This window comes from Crocuta crocuta, unplaced genomic scaffold (genome assembly GCF_008692635.1).
Source record: "Crocuta crocuta isolate KB4526 unplaced genomic scaffold, BGI_CrCroc_1.0 scaffold30, whole genome shotgun sequence".
NCBI lineage: Eukaryota > Metazoa > Chordata > Mammalia > Carnivora > Hyaenidae > Crocuta > Crocuta crocuta.
Window position 1 is genome coordinate 8,986,081 of NW_027528345.1, and position 18,270 is coordinate 9,004,350.

At 37.9% G+C, this 18,270-nt stretch overlaps 1 protein-coding gene and 1 long non-coding RNA gene across 4 annotated transcripts in view; one reads left to right on the forward strand and one right to left on the reverse strand.

Moving 5' to 3' along the window:
- The window catches only part of LOC144222709 (olfactory receptor 5BS1-like), a 146,205-nt gene that overhangs the window by 103,234 nt on the left and 24,701 nt on the right, over nt 1–18,270 (reverse strand).
- The window catches only part of LOC144222711 (uncharacterized), a 27,790-nt gene continuing 22,524 nt past the window's right edge, over nt 13,005–18,270 (forward strand). The window contains exons 1-2 of one of the 3 annotated variants that reach the window (XR_013332465.1): nt 13,005–13,299; nt 13,957–14,069. This is a non-coding gene — a long non-coding RNA (uncharacterized LOC144222711). The remainder of the gene's footprint in view (nt 13,300–13,956; nt 14,070–18,270) is intronic. The other 2 variants (XR_013332464.1, XR_013332463.1) reach the window with 2 other exon arrangements.

Sequence of the window (18,270 nt, forward strand, 5' to 3'; positions counted from 1 at the left end):
TGACACCCAGTGCGCATCCCAAGTGCCCTCCTTAATGCCCATCCCCCATTTAGCCCGCCCCCCCCCCCCACCCAACTCCCCTCTGGCAACCCTCAGTTTATTCTCTGTATTTAAGAGTCTCTTATGGTTTGCCTCCCTCTCTGTTCTTATCTTATTTTTCCTTCCCTTAACCTATGTTCACCTGGTTTGTTTCTTAAATTCCACATGAGTGAAATAATACGATATTTCTCTTTGACTGACTTACTTCCCTTAGCATAATACCTTCTAGTTCCATCTCATTGTTGCAAATGGAAAGATTTCTTTTTTTATTGCCAAGCAATAGTCCAATGTGTGTGTGTGTGTGTGTGTGTGTGTGTGTGTGTGTGTGTGTGTGTGTGTACCACATCTTCTTTATCCATTCATCAGCCGATGGACATTTGGGCTTTTTCCATGATTTGGCTATTGTTGATAGTACTGCTATAAACATACGGGTGTATGTGACTCTTCCAATCAGCATTTTTTTCTTTTCATTTAACATACTTGGGATTTATTTATAGGGCTTCCAGCATTTATAGTTGATATACTTTTTTAGTTTGGAACATTTTCATCCATTATCTTACATATTGCCCTCTTTTCATATATATTACCTCATTCTCTCTCCCTTCTTTATAATTCCATGTAAATTTATGTTATCCTTCCCATTCTATACATTAGCATTTTATACTCTCATTTTTTTCTTTATTCTTTTTGTGTCTTACTGAATATATTTTCTTCTTATCTAACTTATAAGTCATTAGTATACTCCTCAATACTAATATCCTTCAAACTTACCCATTAAAATCTTAGTTTCACGGGCATGTAAGGAGGGCACTTGTTTGGATGAGCACTGGGTGTTATATGGAAACCAACTTGACAATAAACTATAAAAGAAAAAAATAAAAAACAAAATCTTTGGGGCACCTGGGTGGCTCAGTTGGTTGTGTGTCCAACTTCAGCTCAGGTCATGATCTCATGGTTCATGGGTTCGAGCACTGTGTTGGGCTCTGTGCTGACAACTATCTCAGAACCTGGAGCCTGTTTCAGATTCTGTATCACCCTCTCTNAAACCAAGTCTTCTTGATCCATTTGTCCGTTGATGGACACTTAGGCTCTTTCCATGTTTTACCTATGGTTGAGAGTGTAAAAAAAGTTTTTTAAAAACAAAATCTTTAGTTTCAGCCATTGAATTTTCCAGAACTTTAACTTAGATTTTTTTATTGTTTCCAGAAATATTATGCCAAAATTCTCAATCTTGTCTTTAATCTCCATAAATATTTTTGTTTACTTTTTTTAAAGTTATGTGTCTGCTGCTAGGAATTTACCCAAGGGATACAGGAGTGCTCATGCAGAGGGGCAAATGTACCCCAATGTTCATAGCAGCACTCTCACCAATAGTCAAAACATGGAAAGAACCTAAGTGTCCATCAACTGACAAACGGATCAAGAAGGTGTGGTTTACTATACAATGGGATACTACATAGCAATGAGAAAGAATGAAATCTGGCCATGTGTAGCAACATGGATAGAACTCGAGGGTGTTATGCTGAGTGAAATAATTCAGGCAGAGAAGGATAGATACCATATGTTTGCATGTATAGGAGGATTAGGAGGAACTCAATGGAGGACCGTAAGGGTGAATAAGGGGAAAAATAGTTGGGGAGAGGGAGTGAGGCAAATCGTGAGAGACTCTTGAATGCTGAGAACAAACTGAGGGCTGATGGGGTAGGTAGGAGGGGCAGGGGGGTGATGGGCATGGGGGAGGGCACTTGCGGGGATGAGCACTGGGTGTTATATGGAAACCAACTTGACAATAAACTATTTTTAAAAAATTAACATTTGTTAACTACAAATAAATAAATAAATAAAGTTATGTGTCTGGATCTGTTTCTACTGTCTCCAGTTTTTATCTCCTCATATTGTTTTTTTCTGTATTGAGAACAGGATGTTACGATGAAAATTATAGAAATAATTTAAGGCTCTGGCTTGTATTCTCTTCCTCCAGAGAAAATTTTCACTAGCTTCTGTCAGACAGCCATGGGCATTCACATGAATCATTCCTGAATCATTCTCATGTAATTCCAGGGGCTGATAAAGCTGGGCTTCAGACAGCCATGGGCATTCACATGAATCATTCCTGAATCATTCTCATGTAATTCCAGGGGCTGATAAAGCTGGGCTTCAGTCCTTATGAAGTTGGGCTACTTTCAATCCACTTTTATTCAAGGTATTGCTCTTTAAGGCTCCAACCCACCCCGTTGGTGATCCCTGAATCCCATTTTTCCCACTAACTTTAGGAAACTGTCAAAACAACTTTTCACATTCTCAGGGACCTCTTCAAGATGCACTTATGAGAAAAACAGACTCCCAAATGCTGAGCTTGCTTCTCTAGATTTTCTTTTCTTTGGGATGATAGCTCCAAAATTCTTTACTGCTTTCCTAGTTTTAAAGTATCTTCAAAGCATATATTAAAAATATGCTCTTCAGGGGCGCCTGGGTGGCTTAGTCGGTTAAGCGTCCGACTTTCGCTTAGGTCATGATCTCGCGGTTCGTGGGTTCGAGCCCCGCGTCGGGCTCTGTGCTGACTGCCAGCCCAGAGCCTGGAGCCTGTTTCAGAGTCTGTCACTCCCTCTCTCTCTGACCCTCCCCTGCTCACGCTGTCTCTCTCTCTCTCCTAGAAATAAATAAAACATTTAAAAAAAAAAAAAAAAAGGCTTAAAAAATATGCTCTTCAAAGATCCCAGAAATAAACCCATGTTTATACGGTCAATTAATCTATGATAAAGGAGGCAAGAATATACAATGGGAAAAAGATAGTCTCTTTCAATAAATGGTGCTGGGAAAACTAGACAGCAACATATAAAGAAATTAAACTGGGCCACTTTCTTACCCCATACACAGAAATAAATTCAAAATGGATTAAACACCTAAATGTAAGACCTGAAACCATTAAAATCCTAGATGAATGCCAGGCAGTAACTTCTCTGACCTTGGCTATAGTAATGTTTTACTAGATAATGTCTCCTAAGACAAGAGAAATAAAAGCAAAAATAAACTATGGGGACTCCATCAAAATAAAAAAGCTTTCTTTTTTTTCTTTGCATAGCAAATGAAACTATCAACAAACAAAAAGACAACCTACTGAATTGGAGAAGATATCTGAAAATGATATATATGATAAGGGGTTAATACCCAAAATATATACAGAAATTATATAACTCAACACCAAAAAAACCCCCAATCGAATGAAAAATGGGCAGAGAACCTAAATAGACATTTTTTCAAAAAGACATACGGATGGCCAACAGACACGTGAAAAGATGCTCAATATCACTATCAGGGAAATGCAAATCAAAACCACAGTGAGATACCACCTTAGGCCTGTCAGAATGGCTAAAATCAAAAACACAAGAAATAACACGTGTTGTCCAGGATGTGGAGAAAAAAGAACCCTTTTGCACTGTTGGTGGGAATGTAAATTGGTATAGCTACTGTGGAAAACAGTATGGAGGTTCCTCAAAAAATTAAAAATAGAAGTACCATATGATCTGGGGTGCCTGGATAACTCAGGTGGTTGAGGGTCCAACTCTTGATTTTGGCTCAGGTCATGATCTCATGGTTGTGAGACTGAGCCCCATATAGACTGAGATTCTCTCTCTCTTCCTCTGCCTCTTCCCCCACTAAGCACATACTATCACTCCCCGTCAAAAAAAAAATGCCCAGTTTGCAAAGACCTTTATAAATGAATAATCAATGAATTTTATGTCTTTTTGCATCCACTGAGATAATGTGGGATTTTTTTTCATTTAAAATTTCAATAGTGGATTTAAATAAACTATTTTTAAAGCTTGAATTAGAAAATTCTTGCATTCGTGGTATAAATCCAACCACTTTAAAATTAGAGGATTGGAGAAAAAAATTCCTTCTAAATTTATTTATAGTCAAGTTTCAATAAATTAAGTAATTTTCCCAAACACTGTAACTATAAATTGAAAGGTAGTTAAAGAGCAAGGATTAAAGTTTATTTAAATCTAAAATCTACTTTTCATCTTGCCTGTCTCAAACACATACACCAATATATACGAAACATGCAAGTGAAATATCATATACCTTTCGATCCCATCTCTCTCTCTCATATATCTGTGCGTCTACACAGACACACACAGACACATACACACATACACACACACACAAACATCACTTGTAGCTCATTTGCTCTGTTCTTGGAGGGAAAAAAAAAAGGAAGGTGACATTTCATTCTTCCACTGAACTGAACAGAGAAATGCCTTATTTTGATTTACATAAATTGGCATTAGAGGCTGCTCCTGTAACCCTGGAGCATAATGACATTATGAGGTCACACAACTCCAGTTATTGTTGAGAAATACAGCAGGGGCTCTAAGTTACAGGAAATAAAATTAAGATAGCTCCTCTAATTAAATTAATCAGATCCAACAAGTGGCATAGCCATTTTTACCTGAGATAGAAACAAGATAGAGATGATCACAAACTGTAAGCAAATTAGGAAGGTCTAAGAAATGTGGAGTTTGGCTGAGCAAGTCCGATAGCTGAGAATAAAGCCCATGTACTTTTTCTTCTCTTATCTCTTTTTCTCTTCTTTTAATACAACCTAAAATTAAAGGTAATTAGAATAACCTAAGAGTTAAGAGAAAAATACAAAATTATACTTTGACTTCCTTTCTTAAATGTTTTTATTTTGAGAAAGAGAGAGTGCAAGCAGGAGAGGGACAGAGAGAGAGGGAGAAAGAAAATCACAAGCAGGCTCCATGCTCAACGCAAAGCCAGTCTTAGGGCTTGTTCTCAAGAACCCTGAGATCATGACCTGAGCTGAAATCAAGAGTCAAACACTTAACAGACTCAGCCACCCACACACCCCATTGACTACCTTTTTTAACATTTAAATAATTCCTTTTTAACATTAATTCCAAATATCATATTTTAAAAATAGTGTCAGGGTAACCACTGCAACAGATTTACATTTTTTTGTAAATGAGATATGCAGAGCTCAAAGTTATAAATTGTAGAGGCATGAGAGTAAATAACCCAGCTGGTTCAGATCAAATGACTAAGATACCACTGCCTCCTCGTGACACAATTCCAGAATGACAAGTTATGATTACTGGAAGGTGTTTTGTTTTTTCAAATCAGAGTTGTTGTTTTTTTTTTTAAAAAGACTGTTGTTGTTTTTTTTTAAATGTTTTTATTTATTTCTAGGAGAGAGAGAGAGAGAGACAGCACGAGCAGGGGAGAGTCAGAGAGAGAGGGAGTCACAGACTCCGAAACAGGCTCCAGGCTCCAAGCTGGCAGCCAGCACAGAGCCTGACGCGGGGCCCGAACCCACGAACCGCGAGATCATGACCCAAGCGAAAGTCGGACGCTTAACCGACTAAGCCACCCAGGCGCCCCTCAAATCAGAGTTTTGACAGCCAATGTCACAGAAGCCATGGCTTGGAGTAGAAAGAGAGTTGCTATAAAGATCCCAGAAAGACATGAGAAGAATATCAATTCTGAAGAGAGACAAAACCAGAGAAAAGTTATCCAGGTTTTCTTTCAGGTCTCCCAGGTATGGGGGCAAAGAGGTTAAAAAAGACTTGAGTAATAAGAAAAGCTGGACTTCAGTAGTTCCAGAATGGTATGCAGCAGAGCGTGATTGTACAGAAAAACTAACAGACACTTAAATCAAGCCTACATTACAGGTGTTGCTCTTTTCTGTATCATATAAAATTATATTATATACACATATAAACAACCTGGGTCTTTCTTCATAAATATATAAAGACCTGGGCTCAAAAAATGACATTTATTGTGTATTTGTCCATGAATAAGTTATTTAACCCTCTATTACTTTCCTTATCTAGAGGGATAATCATAGTAACTACTTTAGTCGGTTTTTGCAACTCAGTTTAGTGAGTTTTGCAGTTAAAAATGTTAATAATAAAAATAATAATATGATTGAGTCTCTACCATGAGCCACAGGCTATTTTATGTCTTACTTTATCTTATTTCTTCTCAAGACATTTATAAAGCATGTAAAGCTCTTAGCTAATAGTATGTCAGCAGTTTGTACTCAATAAATGATATTTTTTGTATTTTCATGAATATTATTTTTTTGTTTTTTTTCTTTTTTTTCTTTCATAGTTTATTGTCAAGTTAGTTTCCACATAACACCCAGTGCTCATCCCAACAAGTGCCCTCCTCCATGCCCATCACCCCCCTTCCCCTAATAAATGATATTTTTAAAGTCTGTAAACGTTCTCTATATCTCAAGTCAAGTAGAAGGAACACATTTGTTCATGCAGTTCAGCTAGTAAGGCGTGTTGTCTAGGCACTGTACTGAGCTCTGGGAATACAAGGATGAGTAAAACAGTGTTTCTTCCTTTAATACATTGATATTGTGTGAAAGAAAGCTGTATTAACAGCTACAATGGAACATAGTAACTTATATTACAACAGTGTGACAAGATTGACAAAGGAGTTCTGAGGAGGAAGAAAAATCATTCTTTATCAGATGGTCAGGAAAATATTCACAGCAAAGATACCTATCTGACTTTGCCTTGTCTAGATCACTGTTTGAGGAAGAAAAGAAAAAAAATCTTCCTGGAAAAAGAAACACTTTAGTAAAGGGAGACAGATGTGGACATGTGACATTTGGGATTAAGAGGATGAACTTTGGAATTAAACACAGTTATACTCAAATCCCAGCTCTGCTCTTCATCTGCCTTGAGACCCTACGCAGGCTACTTCTCTTTCTCCTGTTTCCTTGCCTAGAAAAAGGATGTGACAATCATGCCCTACCAAAGGTTGGTTGTGAGAATTAAATGAGATGTTCGCATAACATTTAGCACATTGTCTAGCCCATTCGTGCTGTGATATTATTAATATATTCCTCTCTAAGTTGTCATTTGCTGAAACCAACTATTCATTGCTATTTTTTTGTCAAGCAGAATAAATCATGTTAAATGAATTGTAAGATGCACTTGTATTTCAGAAACACTAAAATACAAAAAATGTGCATCTTAGCACCAAGGAAGATTACATTACCATAATTATGAGGACCAGCCTGCAAGGGATCTTTAATGCTATCCTGAATATTCAGATTTGAGCCTACTGATAAAATCCTTCCCTTTTTGGTGGTTTCTAATATTTTGCTTATAGTTCTTAAATCACACCTTTAAGGTTAATGATAACTTTCTGTTTCACGTGGTCTCTAACATGACCTCAGCAAATAGTGGACATTCCAAAGAGTATGGAATTAATTGGAATCTGACCAGCTTGTGAGAGATGACCATCAGGGTCTCATCCTAGAACTCAAAGGAATAAGCCATAAGATCAGCACAAAATAAATGCAAAAGGTGCAGTTTTTGCCTGAACCCAATAGCTGATAGATAGCTCACCTCATCCCACCGTGTGCTTGGTAATCCTACCAAAACAAACAAAAAACAAAAAATACCCAAAACCAACTACACCAGTGGTAACTAAATTTTAGCGTGCATCTGAATCATGTGTTAAAACTTTGATTGCTGCCCACTCCCTACTCCTGAAGAGTTTCTCCTTCAGTAGGTTCAGGGTCGAGCCTAAGAACTTGATTTGTTAAACTTGGTAGGCTAGTACTGATGCATCTAGTCTGAGGACTACACTTTGAGAATGACTCAAGTAAAGGAAATTGGGCCTCCAGAGCCTCAGCCATTGATAATTATTCAGAAAGGCCCTTGGCTCTTCTGACCTCTCTAGTGGGTTGCCTAAGTCTGCCTCAATGCCCAGAAGCCTCTGAACCTCTCCAGTCAGCCGCCTTCTCTGGCTCTGGCTCTTCTGTTTGTTTGGCACTCTCTGCATCCACAGTAACATTAGAATATTGTCCTGGGGAGAAGCAACTGTGCTCCCATGGAGCATTATTAGCCATAGAGAGAGATGAATGGGAAGTGAGATTCTGCCAGGTATCTTGGGGTCTTGTTACTGCGAACTACACTTGTCTCTTCAGGCTCCAGCAGCTTCTGCCTCCTCTGACAGATCATAGGAAGCTTAGTTAAAGAAAATTTGTGGAAGGAGCTCTCCCCCGTGTCCAAACTCAGGAACAATTGCTGAACTTTAGCCTCCCTCATTTAGAGACCCCTGAAGAAATTGGCCAGCTGCCCACTTTGTCTTCAGCTTCTTCTCAGCAAAAAGCATTAGAAATACAAAAAAGAAAAGGGATACCCTTGAGGCATTCCTAGTGAGCTCTAGCCTGACCTGCTAGAGCCAATTGCAAGCATAAATTGTCTTCAGCCTCACTAGCTGGGATTGTTCAGAAGCTAGCTGGATTTAGAAAATATTTGTTGACTGCTACAGTAGACAGATTACACCAGTTAAAACCCTGAACTATAAACATTTAAAACACATAACTCAAGTAATTAAACATACATGGCATTTTGTTATTGGGATTTCTGAACAGAATAGACTCCTCCTTTCCATAATTGTCCACATATCCTTTCTATTGCTTTGTTACTGTAACAGCGACCACTCTATTAACCTCCTCCCTGATTAACATTTATATTTACTGCATAGCTCAAACAAACACCACTGCTTAACTACAAAAGAACTACGCAAAGACTTGTAGCTATTTTACTCCCAGTTTCTATCCTACTTGTCAAGACACAGCAGATGCTTAATAAACATTTACAAAATAAATAACGTTAACATCAACCTCCTGATCTCTCTTCATTATTGTTTTATCCCTGATACCCATTCCATAAGGATATCTCATTGGGTTTTTTTGTTTTGTTTGGTTTGGTTTGGTAATGAAACCCCTATCCTGGTGATACCTCTTTTCCTATTTTAGAAAGATGATTGAGACGTTTTGGCATGGATGAACCGACTCATATACTTTTAGTCTTTAACAAAACATGTAAATCTTTTACTTCAGTTTTCAAACATAGATTTTAAGCAGTTTAGCAGAACTTATCGAATCTTTCTCTTATTTCTGTTGCTGTGTTTTTCAACAACATGTCCAAGTATACTGACGTAACTTTCCACCCATCAATTCCTTTCTTAAAGCCCACTTTCCTTGTAAGCTGGCTTCCAGCTCTCTTCCTCCTCAGGAACTACATAGTCTGTGCACCAAAATCTTATTCTTAACAAATCTTAACTCCCACTTTCTTCTTTGATTTCTATACTTGCTGGAATATTATGAAATTGCACTTTCCCAGTTTCCTTAGCTTGCAAATGCTGAAGAAATTAGCAATGCTATTCACCAATACTCCAGTTTTCTATGTAACCACATGATAGGAGGGAATTTCTGAACCACCACAAAGCTAAGAATGCCTATGTCGTGTCTGAACCAATGAAATATGAGTGGGGGTGCCTAGGTGGCTCAGTCAGTGGGGCATACAACTCTTGATTTCTGCTCAGGCCACAATCCCAGGGTCGTGGGATCCAGCCCCATCTTGGGCTCCATGCTCAGGGTGAAGCCTGCTTAAGATTCTCTGTCTCTCCCTCTGCCCCTCTCTCCTGTTTATGATCTCTCTAAAATAAGATAAAAATAAATAAATAAGTGGAATTTACATGTTTAAGGAAAATGTTTTTTAAAGCAGGCACAATTCATCATGTTTCTGGTTTGCTAAATCAGAAATTGCTAAAGCATGAAGAAGAAACTTCCTCAGCTTGATTACCTGAGTGAGGATGATACACTGTAGGGCCCTTACCGTAAGCCCCCCAGAAAGGACCAGTAATGTGAGGGGAAAAAAACTTTCCAGTTTTAAACTGCTGACATTTGGGGGGTTATGTTGGGAGTCTGAAAAGTACCCTCAGGCTTGATGATTCACCAGAAAGACTCACAGGACTCAGAAGTGGTCCTAATTATGGTTACAGTTTATTACAGGGTTAGGATACAAATCAAAATCAGCAAAGGGAAAAAGCACATGTGGCAAAATCCAGGAGAAACCAAGCATAAGACTCCAGTTGTCCGCTCCCAGCGGAGCTGCATGGGGACACACTTAATTCTCCCAGGAATGATATGTGAGAACACACGTGAAGAGTTGCCAACCAGGAAAGCTCACCAGAGCTATGAGGCCCAGGGTTTTTATTGAAGGTCAGTCTCATGCAGTGCCTATAAGACCAGCCTCAGCTACTCAGACTCAAGTCCTCTCCAGATCAAAAGCAGGCTATTCACCATAAATATATACTTACTTGGTAAAACTAGTCCATCATAGCTCAAAGCCTCAGTCTACAAAAATATTCTCGTCAGGCAGAATATTCCAAGGGTTTGGAGAAATCTCCCAGAAGCCAGCCAAGGAGGAGTCCTAAAACAGGGCTTTCTTTGGAATATGTAGGGAATGAGAAACCCAGGCCTGTGGAGTTAATTAGCTCTTTCCTGCCCAAGGAGTTAATGGGGGAGGGAGGTCATACAGCCTCTCCTGATTATGTTATAGACATCCAAATCATCCAAATCCTTTTGAAATACTTGTTAAACTAGAAAAATGAACAAATGTCCAAACAAAGCTATAAAGGAAGGTAGAATAATTTAAATATTTACACTTAATAAATCTTCAGAAATAGTACTTTTTGAGACATACACAAGTTAAAAAATATCACTACCAGGAGATCTACACTGCAAGAAATTTAAAGAAAAGTCCTTTGGGGAGAAGGAAATGATATCATACGGAAATCTGGATCTACATAAAGAAATTAAGATACCAGAAAGGGTATTTACATGAGAAATTATAAAAGACCGTTTATTCTTTTTAAATCTCCTTTAACAATAATTTATTATTTAAAGCAAAAAAGTGTATTTGGGGGGGTTATAACATAAGATAACAATAATACAAAAGCATCAAGGGATAAATGAACGTATATTGTTATTAGATTCTTAGGGGCACCTGGGTGGCTCAGTCAGGTAGCCTCTGACTTCAGCTCAGGTCATGATCTCATGGTTCATGAGTTCAAGCTCCGTGTCAGGCTCTGTGCTGACAGCTTGGAGCCTGGAGCCTGCTTCAGATTCTGTGTCTCCCTCTCTCTCCTCCTCCCCAGCTTGCACTCTGTCTCTCTCTCTCTCTCTCAAAAATAATCAAATACTGAAAATTTTTAAAAAAAAGATTCTTATACTAAACATAAAGTGATTTAATATCACTTAAGGGTAGACCCTAATATGTTAAAGATATAAACTATAAATCATAAAGCATCCCTTAGACTAAAAAAAACTACAACTAATAATCCAACAAAGGAGATGAAAGAAAATCATAAAATACTCAGTTCACAAAGACACAGAAAAAGAGGAACAAAGGAAGAAAGAATAGATAGGACAAATAGAAAACAAAGAACAATATGGCAGCCTTACACCCAAATTTATCACAAATCACATCAAATGGAAAACTGGACAGCTACCTGCAAAGGAATGAAACTGGACCACTTATTTACACCATACACAAAAATAAATCAAAATGGATTAAAGACCTAAATGTGAGACCTGAAACCATAAAAATTCTATAGGAGAATGTAGACAGTAACCTCTTTGATATCAGCTATAGCAACTTCTTTCTAGGTATTTGTTTCTGAGGGAAACAAAAGCAAAAATAAACAATTGGGACTTCATCAAAATAAAAACTTCTGCACAGTGAATGAAACAATCAACAAAACTAAAAGGCAACCTACTCAATGGGAGAAGATAATTGCTAATGGCATATCTGATACAGGGTTAGTATTCAAAGTATATAAAGAACTTATAAAACTCAACACCCAAAAAATGAATAATCCAATTTAAAAATAGGCAGAAGACATGGACATTTAAAAAAAAAAAACCATACACGTGGCCAACAGACACATGAAAAGCTGCTCAACATGACTCACCTCAGAGAAATGCAAATCAAAAGTACAATGAGATATCACCTCACACCTGTCAGAATGGCTAAAGTCAACAACACAAAAAACAATAAGTGTTGTTTAGGATATGGAGAAAAAGGAACTCTCATGCACTGTTGGTGGGAACGCAAACTGGTGCAGCCACTGTGGAAAACATTATGGAGTTTCCTCAAAAAGTTAAAAATAGAGAAGTACCATATGATCCAGAAATTTCAGTACAAGGTATTTACCCAAAGAATACAAAAATACTAATTCAAAGGGATACATGCACATTGGTGTTCATAGTATTCTCAACAATACCCAAACTATGGAGACATAGTTTGACATATATATATATATATATATATACACATATGTATATGTATACACACACACACACAATGGAATATTACTCATGAATGGAGCTAGAGAGTATAATTCTAAGCGAAATAAGTCAGAGAAAGACAAATACCATATAATTTCACTCATGTGGAATTTAGGAAACAAAACAGGGGCACCTGGGTGGCTCAGTTGGTTGAGCATCTGACTCTTGATTTCACCTCTGTTCATGATCCCAGTGTCAGGGGATTGAGCCCCACATCAGGCTCTGTGCTGAGCATGAAGCCTGCTTGGGAATCTCTCTCTCCCCCTCTGCCCCTCTCCCACTTGTGCACCCTCTTTCTCTCTCAAATAAAAAAAATGAAAAAGAAAAAAAGACACAAACAAAAAAATCTCACACATTTAAACAGAGAACCNAGTCAACAACACAAAAAACAATAAGTGTTGTTTAGGATATGGAGAAAAAGGAACTCTCATGCACTGTTGGTGGGAACGCAAACTGGTGCAGCCACTGTGGAAAACATTATGGAGTTTCCTCAAAAAGTTAAAAATAGAGAAGTACCATATGATCCAGAAATTTCAGTACAAGGTATTTACCCAAAGAATACAAAAATACTAATTCAAAGGGATACATGCACATTGGTGTTCATAGTNACTATATTGAACACCCGAACACTTTACATTAAGTATACTGGAATAAAAAAAATGTTTTAAGAAATTGAAAGCCAAATTTTTCAGATCCTGTTTTGAAATTCAAAGTTAAAGGAGGATTCTTCTAAGCTCATTCCTACTGTCTCTCAGAAGCACTGGATGTTTAATACAATGGTGGAAAGCAATGAAGCAGCAAAAAAATCCTAGAAATTAAAACTCAAATTTTAAAGTATTTTCTCACTCTTTCATCATTATCATTTGGACTGAATAGAATCTGGGCTAAGGGTGGGAGGGGAGAGACAATTGTCTCAGATCTATGATGTCACAGCTGAAGTCACAGAGAGTTGAAAAGGGCAGGGTAGATGAGGAGCAGATGAGATGGGGTTGTTGTGAAATGAGGCTCAAAGAGAAGAAGTTCTAGGGGGAAATGAGTCAGGCAAAGTATAACGTGGGCAGCCAAACTGGGTAACTTTCTGGGCATAATTGGCCTAGTTCTGACTGGGGTTTGAGGGTGGGGAGGATAGGAGAAGGAAACGGGGAGGCAACTTTTCAGAGGAGGATTTAACTCTTGTCTAGGTTACTTCTTTGGCCTTTCAGCCCCTTGTGTTTTTAACACTATCAACTATGAGGTTACCCTCTTCTTCTGCAAAGCACTTGAAGGCTGGAGCTGCCAGACTTCCAGCCTGTAGTGCTACCCTTAACTGACCATGAAGATTCTGGCTGTGGGGTAGAATAGGATAGGGAATTTTCCTATCTTCAATTCACTATACACTACTTCCTATCCTTGCTTTACAGCCCACCTTCACCTCAAGGAGACTGTAGCCAACTCCTTAGCCCCAATCTCAGCCAGCTGTTATTTTTTACTCAGGTTTTTTTTTTCCCACCTACCTTCTCACTAGAATTTTCTGTTCTTACTGAAAAAGACTTACCTGGAGCTATACTTCCTTTCTCTCATCCTTATCTTTCTTTATACATATGTACACACACACACACACACACACACACACACACACACACACTGACCCATTCAAAACACAAATGTTTCATGTACTGCTGAGACCTCTGTCCTTGTGGGTAAGTGCTTCTCTTCTCACTCTTCCCCTATCATTTGTGCCTCCCCAGGACCTACAGCTGTCTCCATCTTCAGCTCCAGAGTCTCTGGTTTCTGTTCAAGAACAAACGGCACAGCATACTTTCCAAGAGCAAGAACAAAGGATCTCCATGCAGCAGAATAGGTAAACGGGGCTAATGATGATCTTCAAAAGTCTTTAGATTAGATATGCTGTGGGGCGCCTGGGTGGCTTAGTCGGCTAAGTGTCCGACTTTCGCTTAGGTCATGATCTCGTGGTTCGNCCCTTCTGATACACTTACTTCCTGACAGAGGAAGGTGGGGACTTTCATGTATCCTCCCTTCTCCACCTCCTCAATGTAAGAAATATTAGTAGATCTTTGTCATTTCAATTCAGAGGGTACGCATCAATCTGAAATCCCTCTAGGAGTGAGCTGGGTATATAACATAAGGACATTTATTTATCCCAAGGTAAACATTTGCTAAGAAGTCCTTATGTTATCTATAGTGTAAATCAAGGCCAGCCATCCAAAACCATGCTTCCCTTGGACTAGGGTAGAGAGGAGGGCCAGAATCTGCTGCATGAAACAAGGTATGAGACCCATAAAGTCGGAAGAAAGGAGGCTTGCTGTGAACTTATGGGTCAAGAAAGCTTCAGAAAGGAATTAGGACTTGGCTTGAGCTTTTCAAGCAGGCAGATGTTTTGAAGAGTTTGTAGGAAGTCACGAAGAAAGAGAGTCAAAGTGTCTTCAAGGTTTCCAAGCTGCCTACCTTTAAAGTGCTCAGAATGGTCAACTGGACCTCAAGTCTGAGAGCCAGTAAGGAATTGAGAAGCCTGAAACCTACAGGAAGATGGAAACCTGTTCTAAGAGTATGAAGTCTCTTGCAGACAGCAGCAGGACTAGGAGGAGAAATAGTGAGTAGATATTGGGAGTCTCTCTGAGTTCTATATGAGAAAGCATAAAACCACACCAGAGATGTCTGCTGACAAATAGGTGTTCTGGCAGTTAAAGTGAGCAAGACACTGAGAAATAGTGATAACAATATTTAAAATGAACTTTATAGTTTCAAAGGCTTTCATATAATCCAACCCCAAACTCTGGAAGGTGAAGATCATTTCTCCTACTTTTTTCACATGAAGAAATAAATTTATACAGGCAAAGAAACTTGACAAAAGTCCAAGAACTGGAACACAATGAAGCTGGAATTCAGACAAACCCTTCTGTCTCCAAATTCCAAATTCTTTCTACTGCAGTGTGATTAGGCTTTCAATAACTCAGTATAAAACGAGGAGGACATAATAATTTATGCTCTTTTAGAGAAGTTATAACAAAGAGTATATTCAAACAGACTGAGTTGGAATCAGCTTTTCTACTACTATTACTTAGCATGTCAGAGTCTCAGTTTGCTGGAAAGTAAAATGCTCCACCCACACAACCCTTACAGCAGCACTGTGTTTGAGGATGAAAAATGTGGATCAAAGCACCTACCTCAGTGCCTGGTTCATGGAGGCTCAATCTTCTTGAACCCCCAATTTCCAGGAATAAATTGATGAAATTCTACCATGACTGCATCTTTTCTATCTCGTCTTTCTCTTTTCTCCCTGCTCCTTTTTCTTTCTCTCTCTCTCTCTCTCTCTCTCTCTCTGTGTTGGGTATTGTTTGGTTTTTTTATTTATTTAGCCAGTTTTTTAATCAAATAATTTAATCAATTTATGCTTCTCCATTGATCATTACATAGCAATAATTGCTTACTATTGCAATAATTGCTTCAACTATTGTTGCAATTATTGATCATTACATAGCAATAATTGCTTACTATTGCAATAATTGCTTCAACTATTGTTGAAGCCTGAATATATTGTAATTCCACTGTTCCTCTCCTCATCTCTTGCTGTCTTCCTTTGTGATTTGTTGAATTTTTCTTTTAGAACAAAATAAGCTGTTTAGTTAGGATTATATTTTCAGAAATTGCAAATAAAATTGTAACATTTATAACAGGAATATATATATATGAATACGCACACACACACACAGAGATACATACACAAAATGTAGTTCATTCATTCAGTGGAAACAAGAATGTTCATTTTTAGAATAAGTTCATTTTAGCCTAATCAGTAATTATAATGGCAAGTATGATCACCTACAATACACAACAACAAAAAAATCATTTTATTAAACCTGTCAACAAATTTTGTAAAAAATGCTCAATAAAAGGAAGTTTCCTAAAATGACCCATAAATAAACAAACCTTAAACTAATAGGATTAATATTCACTGTCAAAAACCCAAGGGCTCTTTCTGTTTTCATATATTCTGTAAGAACCATGAATTGTGAAAGAAAATTAGAATTTTTGAATTTCAATAAAACGTAATTAAAAACTTTACAAAAATGGCTCATGTATTAATAAGAAAATAAACTAGATGTACAATCCCATTACTACTTTAACAAAACTAGAAATGACTGGGAATGAATTGTTGAATTTTTCTAGTGGTATGCTTTGATTCCTTTCTCTTTATCTTTTGTGTATTTACTAGAGATTTCTTCTTTGTGGTTACAATGAGGTTTATATAAAACATATAGTATAGGTCTATTTCAAGCTGATAACTTTGATTGCATCTACATTTTTACCCCTCCCCTCCATTTTATGTTATTGTTGATATTTACAACAACAATCTTTTCTTTTAAAGATTTTGTTTTAAGAATCTCTGCATCCAAGGTGGGGGTCGAACTCACAACCTGAAGACCAAGAGCCACATGCTCTACTGACTGAGCCAGCCAGGCATCCCAATATTTAGATCTTTTTGTATTGTGTATCCATTAACAAATTATTGTAGCTATAGTTATTTTTAATACTCTTGGGTTTTAATGATTATACTAGCAATAAAATGATTTAAGCATCAACATTACAGTATTGAAGTATTCTGAATTAAACTATATATTTATTTTTTCCAGCAAGATTTACACTTTCATATGTTCATTCTGCTGTTTAACATCCTTTCATTTCAATTTGAAGAACTTTCTTTAGCATTTTTTAAGATTTTTTTAATATTTATTTATTTTTGAGACAGAGAGAGACAGAGCACAAGTGGGGGAGGGCCAGAGAGAGAATGATACACAGAATCTGAAGCAGGCTCCAGACTCTGAACTGTCAGCACAGACCCCAATGCAGGGCTCAGAACCACAAACCATGAGATCATGACCTGAGCCAAAGTTGGACACTTAACCGAATGAGCCACCCAGGTGCCCTTAGCATTTAATGTACACAAATATAGAGGTGATGAACTTGCTTAACTTCTGTTTGTCTGGGAAAGTCGCTGTCTCTCATTTATTTCTGAAGGATAGCTTTGCCAGGTAAAGTACTCTTGGTTAACGGGGTTTTTTTTTTTTCTTTTGATACTTTGGTGGGATGCCTGGGTGGCTCAGTTGGTTAAGCATATGTCTCTTGATCTCAGCTCAAGTCGTGATCTCATGGTTTGTGAGATGGAGCCCCATGTCAGCCTCTATGCTGACAGTGCAGTACCTGCTTGGGATTCTCTCTCCTCTCTCTGCCCCTCCTTTGCTCTCGCTCAAAATAAATAAGCTTAAAAAAAAAATACTTTGGCTATTTCATCCTATCACCTCTGGCCCGCAAGGTGTCTGCTGTGAAGTCTGCTGACAGTCTTCTGGGAGTCCCTTTGTATGTGGCAATTCACTTTTTCTTGCTGCTTTCCAAATTCTCTTTGTCTTTTGACTTTACACAATTTGATTATAGTGTCTCAGTGAAGATCTCTCAATGTTCAGCCTTTCTGAGATTTCTGAGCATCCTGAATCAGGATGTTTATTTCCCTTCCTGGATTTGGGGATTTTTCTGGCATTATTGTTAAATAAGCTGTCTGCCCCTTTCTCTTTCCCTGTTCCTTCTCTCAAAATGAGTATATTGTGTCACTTGATGGTATCTCATAAGCTACATAGACTTTCTTCCCTCTTTTGCATTCTTTTTTCTTTTTGTTCCCCTGCTTAAGTCTGCCCTTGAAGCTCTCTATAGAATCCTTAAGTGCAGTCATTGTATTCTTCAGCTCCACAAAGTGTTTGGTTCTTTTTTTTTTTCTGGCTTTTATCTCTTTGTTGAACTTTTCCTTTTGTTTATATATTGCTTTCCTGATTTCCACTAGTTGTCTGTGATCTCTTATAGCTCACTGGGCTTCTTTAACATGATAATTTTGAATAGTTTTTTAGGCAATTCCTATGTTTCCATTTCTTTGGTACCTGCCCCTGGAGCTTTATTTTGTTCCTTTAGTAACATTGCTTTCTTTGATTCTTCATGTTCCTTGAGTTCTTCCATTGCTGGTTCCGGGAGTGAAAGAGCTTCACCAATAGCCCAGG